Genomic DNA, 7960 nt, shown 5'->3' on the forward strand with positions numbered 1-7960 from the left:
CAAAGAAGCATGTATCAGTGAAATTCTTCTCCTGGCTTTTCACCTACTAATTACAAGCAGGGAGCTAGTTCTCCTTTTTCAAACAAAGCCACAATTTTTTAAATTCTCCCTGAGTTTAACTGTGGTTGTAGAGCCATATAGTGCATAAATTGTGATCATGATAATGTTAAGCTTTCATCTTAGCTCAAAATAGCATCTGTCTGCTACAACATCTTTGAAATCTTGATTGATAAAGGATTTAGACCTGTTTTTAATTACTGTCTAATGTACTTGGCAAAGGTTAATATTTTGCATCGGGAAAAAGATCAGGCTATAATTCCTGGAGTTAATGCAGTAAAGACAGAGACTCCAGAATTTTGCTTAACTATGCCTTCCAATGTTAGAGAAAACATACATTTTTGAAATGAAGAGATTTATTATTTGTTTGAGAAATATGGAAGGTTTTAAAGAGCTTGTTAAGTTTATAAACAGAAAGAATATTAGTTCTACAATCACATGTGTTTGTTTAGTAAATCAGGTCTTTAAAACAAAAGGAAACTCCAGATTGGTAAATATAACTTCATTTTTTCTTCTCAGAGTTCCAAATTTGTTAATGACTCATCAGTCCTAACGTTAACGGAATTAGAGCAGCCCTGCATTTAGCCACATTTTTCTGATAAACTGAAGTTGGACAGATTCCACAATACACTAAAGCCAATGAAGTTTGCAAATTCTGTGCTGTTACTTCAACTGCTGCCAATTATATGAACCATACAATTAAATCAGTGGTCTTATTATGATGTCATATTTCAGGACATGACCAGCATCACAAGTTAGATACCTTTTTAGTTCAGCTTTCAGTGTGTCTTGAAGACTGTGTCATGGGTGGTTTTTCTTGCCAGATGGGTATCAAATAACAGTATATAGCTTGGATGGGTATTGAATGACAATAATATTTTAAAGAAATAACAAACAAGTTCTAAGTTTCTAAAACAGAAATGGAGTTTTCAGATTGTCATAAAGTCATATATTGAGTTCATTTTGATACACAAAATGTAGAGAGGAATAATTTTAAGTTTATAAGAATAATATCTTGTGCTTCTAAAATGTTTCTTAACAACTGCCGGTAAAGTGGATTGATAAAGTGACTCATATCTTGGACTCATAGGTTTCTGTTTTTATCTTTAGTTAATATCTCTATGTACTCAAAGTTATCATCCAAAAACTATGACTATCAAATTCCATTTCCTATTCCTCAAAAGCAAATAAATACAAGCTAAAAGAAAGTACAAACTAGTGTGTCTTCCCAGTTTTAACAGAAAGCAAGAACTTATGTGACATAAAAACTGAAGTATCTTTTCTTCTGTAAGGATAATTTGTCCTGGTTTGAACAGAGGAATTCTGAGGGTTCAGTGTGATCAGCGTTGTATTGCCATTAAATTCTTTGTATAACTAAAGAATTGTTACAATGTGGAGTGCCTGGTAGAACTACCGCATACCCGGCTTAGTGGGAAACATGATGTCTTTACTCCAAGCCTTCAAACTGACTGGTGCAAGCTAGTGTTGTCAGTCAGGGACTATAGACTACTTTATTTTAGATGATTGCATTAGGAATCTATTGGTTAAAGATAAATATATCTTTATATACATTTTCTTATACACTTATAAAAGATACATATCTATATCTTTTAACACACACACACACACACACACACACACGTATTTTTATATATATATAAATATTAGTTTCTTGTGAACCTTGAGGAAGCTAAGGCAACAAATATCTAATTTCTTAAGATGCTTTCATGAAGGAGGCTTGCACACCCTGGAAATTAGCCAATCTTTGTGTTGTTGAACATTGGGTTGATAAAGGTATAGGCTTCCAAACTTAGTTTTAATATTTTTTTTGGCACAGGCTTCCAGAGTGACGGCCTCACACACTTCAATGATTTTACTCCTTTAGATTTTGATCTACTTTAATCCTTTTTGGGCAAGATCATGCAGAACACATCCATAAAATATTTTTTTATTTACTTAAAATGTGGTATGCATTTTTTATACTTTTACAGAAGATGTCTTCATCTGGTTGACAGTTTATTTGAAAACTGTTGTAACTACTGTATTAATAAACAGTGCTACTTACAGATCATGGCAATATGTTTTGCATTTTCATTCCCCTTTTTTTTATTATTCAGACATGTAATGAAAACAGTACATGGGGCTAGCTTTTAAGCATTTATTTTTAACTACTGTTTATGTCTCCAAATTCATTCCTGGTGTAAGATGTGTCTAGGCAGTAAATGAATATGGATGAGCTTGACCCACGTTCCTATATTTTCACATAATTTCTGCAAGAGACAGTTGTCTGTTCTATTCTCTGTTCGAGAACTGTCATATGCTAACTTTGAAAGAGGATTAAAGTGATGATATAATAGTTTTTTTCCTAGCTCTGGTTCAATTCTTTATGATGTGATTATGAAAGGAGCAGCCAAAAGATAAATAAAAGAAGATGAGCTTCTAAATGCAAGGAATAGCTGTTTTTCATACAGATGTTTCATAGAACAAACAAACGAGTCAAATCACTTCATGTGTGCATGCGTGCGCGCATATGTCATTTCAAGAGAAGGCAAAGAGTTCCTCTTAATTTGCAAAGGAGTTTGCAGAACTCCATAATCCCCATATGCTGTGGACATGTCCTGTGCTCAAAAATACTTTTCTGAAAAGTCTAGCAGACCAGTCGCAAGGAAATTCTCTCTATTTCAGAAACAAGTCTGCTGTGCTGCAGTTAAAGGAAGAAGAGCTCTCTACCCATGAGCCATTAGAACATATAACCTTTTTCCGCCTAATGTGCTTATAAAAGATTGAAGACTGGGAGATGGAGGCCTAATTAGAACAAAAGCAAAACCCAGGGAATTAGGAACACAATCTCATCAGCTTTCACCGTGCCTTTCGGACTTCAGTTCCAAAGATACATTTGAAGATTCCCCTCTGTACTGCCTCTTAAATGTTGAAACATTTTCCATGAAGCACCATTCATTAGTCCAGGTTCCCCTAAGGTTAGCTCCTGCCATTTGAAATGTGTTCTGCTAATGCGAAGAAAAATGATCATTCAGATTGTGTGGTCTTCTGTAATCTCTGCTGTGAGGCCAATAAACCCGAAATAAGCAGTTTGCAAAAATGTACTGTAAAACACTCCCCAAAGCCACTGGTGCCAGCTGAAAAGCCATTTTTTTAGTCTTTTACAGATAAAGCAAAGCACTTAAGGAATGCAAAGTTTAGTTTGTTCATTTTGCGCTAACTAAAGCTTGGCTCTGATGGCAAATATTTTAACATTGGTCTAAGCAATATAAAGACATTTGACACTTAAACTTCCATAACAGAGCTATTTCAGGGATGGACCAATTTTGTCTATTTTGCCATAGGAAAATCATATAAAAATAAATAGCGAATAAACTAACAATAAACAAAATATGCACATAGTATCGGCATTTCTTCAGTTTATTATGGAAGTAGAACCACTCCACAGCTATCATAGGTTTGTCCAACTCCTAAAAAGCAGTGTTTAGATATATTAAAGTCTGCTTGTGTCATGATGTCTTGCAATGTGGTCTAATTACAGCTTGCATAAACAAAACCATGGTTAATCCACATGAAATGTCCAACAGTTTATAGGCTTTGGCTTCAGCTTTACATTCTGAATGTGTAGGAGCTTTCAGCAAAGTTCAGTCCTGCTGCAATTCCCTACAATTATCTTATACCCTAGCATACACAGTGACCTACATTCTGCAGTAAAATAGTTTCTGCCGGAGGACCCCACATTTGTAACATGCTCTGCCTTTTATGGGCACATCAGCAAAAAATTTTATGTGGCTCATGAGGAGTAACCAGAGTAGAGAGCTCCTGCATTGTTTTTCCTTCTCTCTGGTTTTTCTGGGTTAAGTAGGACAACTCAACACTTCTTTAAAGTTGCTAATGTCCCTGCAGACATCAGCTTTGTGAACAGGTATAGTTTATTAATATAGTCGAACCATCTCTTAACCACGAATAGAGATAAATAAGGGTTCACAAGAGGAAAATTGCATTTGAAACAGTTTCCCTTCCTTTTGGGACTGCTGTGATTTCCTTTTTGTGATTTTTGTGATTTATATTTCTGTGTTACTTTTTTATATCTATCTAACAGCTTCCTCCAGCCAGATATGCAATAGAAAACCAATCAAAGACAAGGAAAGCATTTGGAATGCTATACTTCATCACTGTATTTTACTAGACAACAGATTTAACTCTGCAGTGTTTTATACTGTTTTAAATTAGTAACATTTTAATGTTAAAAACAGTGTACTTCCACTCATTAAATGACGCTGAAAACACAAATGGAGAACAGTCTATGAAGATTTGCCATCCCCTGGTATTTCTGGTCATCTCAGTCACCAGTAGCTTATTTCTATTAACAGAAAGTATCTGGAAAAACTGTGTAATAATAACTAATGAATGTAGATTTTCTTTTAATTTCTACATGCAAAGTAATTAGAATTCTTTCAAGCCATACATAGCTATAGGGTGCTACATAAAAATGTCCATCCTATTGCTGTGTTGTCACAAAGCAATATGTTTCACACATCACAAAGGACAATGAGTTTAATAATTTTGATGGTACCACTGCAAATTTATCTCTGTGTAGGCAGCTGTTAATATTTGCCACCAACACAAGAGTGAATATCACAAGGAAGATAAATGGGCAAATAAGATTAAAAAGAAAAAAAGGAAAATTAAAGAAGAAAATCGCTGGAATATTTTTCTTTCCATTTGTCAGTTCAGTTTCTTTTGTCTTTGAATCACATCTTCTAAATGACTGTTCTCCTAGTGTTGACAAACCAGCAGATTTAACTGATTGATTTCTTTGAAATTCTTTGCAGTTAATGCAAGTCAACTCTTATTTATTATAACACCAACAGGTGCAATTTTATATGCATAAATTTTTCTGAGTTCTGTTTTTTTACAATTTTCACATTTCTTTATCCTCTCTCACCATAACATGTCTTTCTTATCACTGGGTCTTGTTTTTAGATTAATAACTAAACGATCAAATAGCCTGAAGAAGATTTACACACTATGCTACCTAACTGCAAAAGAAGTTACAAATAAGCAAAAATAAGAGAAAAGGAAAGCAAAAAAATCCAAATCCTCCTTACTAAAAGAAATGAATGTTATAAAAAAAGAAAGAGAAAGAAACAACCTTATGTCCTAAATGGTGACACAGATGATTATGAGGTATTTGTAGAAGGAAATACTGAGGCTGTGAATTCATTGAACCTGAAGAACAGAGATGGAAATTTCTTTTTTTAAAAATACACATTTTTAGTGAAAGTAAGATTATCCACAAGTTATGTAAATTTCAGACTGTGTAAGATAGCAGACTGGGACCATTAAAAGAGAATGGTTATGGACATTTGAAAGGAAGTGCTGTGGAAAATGTCTGGTAATACAAAAATGATAGCAAATCAGATATGATAGAATTTTAGGGTATTTATATTAATTCAAGAACTGGGCATTGAAAGAATATTTTATGATGAAAAGTGTATTACTTGAAACAATATTAAATAATGAAAATGTGATCATTTTTGAATTTAACATAGTGATTTTTTATGTCTTTTTTATGTTAGGTTGAAGGAATGGTCTAGAATAAGACTAAGTCCCACTGGGGACTGAGTATTAGCTCAGGCTGCTTTGGAAAACTACAGATCAGATCCTGAGTAGGAAAATAGGTCGTAATCCTATAATTATATATGAACACAGCTTCTTTTTGCATGCTGTGGGAGTCCCAATTTATTTTAGCAATTTTAAATTTATATTCTGATAGCACCTTGGGACTCTCATATGGTCAATTACAGAGCCCAAAAGTTTTCCAGTCCTCATTCTGCTGTATTATCATTAGTGTTCATGATTGGCTCTGGCCATAGTTTATAGCAGAGAGAAGCTGAGATAGTGTACCATTAAGGAAAATAATTAACTTTTTTTTTACCCCCTGTGTCACCCACATGTCTTTAAAATGCATGAAGTGATGCTTTCAACCACATGTAACCCCTTCAGCTTTCATGACCTCTCTACAGCTTTGAATAAAAAACAGTGCTTGGTTGATTTAAAGACTGTGAGGGGGAGATGGGGAAAAAAAAAAAAAAGAACTACTGTAAACATAATTCAAAAATTTGTGACAAACTAAGTAGTTTAATGATTCTGTGGTTTCAGTAGATGATGCTCTGTTTGGCACACAGCTTTGTCAGAAGAACGTTGTTACCACGTAGCTTGTCAGAGCGCCTTTCACTCCATCAGTCTCCAATTTTTTCCCTATTTTCAAAGATTGTGTGAATCATGCATAAGCTGACTGGCCCAAAGGCAGGTGACAGTCTATCAGAAGACAAAACTGGAGCAAGCCATGAGAATACTTCTGCAAAATATTTAATTTGGGAAGTATTCATAAGCAATACTGTGCACTTGAAAACATGAGCAGTTTCTCTCAATCAGTCAATAATTTCAGAACTCTCAAGGGAATTAGCTTGTCAAAATCTTTGTGTCATGCCTGTTGAACTCAGTTCCTATTATTTATTTATTTATTTTTCCTGTTGTGGGAATTCAGGATCTGAAGGGGCTCAAGTCCTGAACTGGCTTCCATTAAAGCCAGTGAAAATCTTTTGTTGGCTTTGACTGCCGGTTAGTTTAGGCCTCACAGGGTTCATAAAAGATTGCAGGCTGACAGTGATGGACACCAAAGTGTTTGTTTTAAGCACAGTTTAGCCACAGCAGGAACTCTGCCTTCTTCACTTGCCTGGCCGGGGAGACGCTGTAATCAAGAAGGTGATTTTCCCAGGTTGGGACCTTCCTAGCACTCTGACTGTGCTGCCCCCTCTGATTTCCCCAGCTGAGAAGAACGTGACTTCATACTTTCTGTTAGCGGGAGACTAGCTGAAGAGTTAAAAATAGTGCTTTGCATGGATAGTGGGCCTCTATGGAAGCACAGAAGTAATATGGCAAATTACTTGACAAGAAAGAGTAGACTGCTGACCTGTAATGCTTAGTTTCTGGTGTAGGAAAAAGAGAAGAGATGGTAGAGATATTCTGAATGACAGAAATTGGATTTACTCTTTGAAACTCTACCCATAACTTTTAACAAAATTGTTATGATAATCTAAGAAAACATCTGTCTCCACCTCACCACTGCCCCATGTGGGTGTTGCTCCCAATCACCTGTCAGAGAATTGGCTGCACTTCTGTGTACCCTCCTCACCACCATCATAAGGTCAATCATGCTTATTTTGAAGAATTATAGTGTTAGATGGCCAAACTCCAAGGGGCAACTCCTAGTTTCTAATGCTGTTATTTTCTGAGTTAATACTGTACTAACAATTTATATTGATGATTAATATTAGATGTTTACTGTACATTCTTTTTTTCCAAATAACCATGACTGCTGTTGTGTTCACCTTACTTTCACAGTCTTTTGAGAGCTATAGCCTAGATTGTACAAATTGGGCCACATCTTAAACTCTCTGTGGATGTAAAACTCTATAGGAGTTTGGAAAAAAAGAAAAAGTAAGATCAACCCGGACAAGATGCAGACAAACAAGATATAAAGTATAATCAAAGGGTGTCCAGTTCTGGGCTCCCCAGGACAAGAGGGATGTGGCACTACTGGAGCAAGTCCAGCGAAGGGCTACAAAGATGATTAGGGGACTGGAGCATCTCTCTTATGAGGAAAGGCTGAGAGAGCTGGGCCTGTTTAGCCTGGAGAAGAGAAGGCTGAGAGGAGATCTTATCAACGTGTACAAGTATCTGAAGGGAGGGTGTCGAGAGGATGGGACCAGACTCTTTTCAGTGGTGCCGAGCGACAGGACGCGAGGCAATGGGCACAAACTGAAACACAGACACTTCCATCTGAACATGAGGAAAAACTTTTTCACTGTGAGGGTGACAGAGCACTGGAACAGGT

General features: G+C 35.8%; 1 non-coding gene across 1 annotated transcript; it reads left to right on the forward strand.

The window, feature by feature from the left end:
- Positions 1–6791: 6791 nt before the first annotated feature.
- LOC112968796 lies at positions 6792–6949 on the forward strand. Its single transcript, XR_003254444.1, has one exon. It is a non-coding gene; the product is annotated as a U1 spliceosomal RNA (small nuclear RNA).
- The last annotated feature ends 1011 nt before the right edge of the window (positions 6950–7960 follow it).

Source organism: Apteryx rowi, unplaced genomic scaffold (assembly GCF_003343035.1).
Source record: "Apteryx rowi isolate R43461 unplaced genomic scaffold, aptRow1 scaffold_108, whole genome shotgun sequence".
Taxonomy (NCBI): domain Eukaryota; kingdom Metazoa; phylum Chordata; class Aves; order Apterygiformes; family Apterygidae; genus Apteryx; species Apteryx rowi.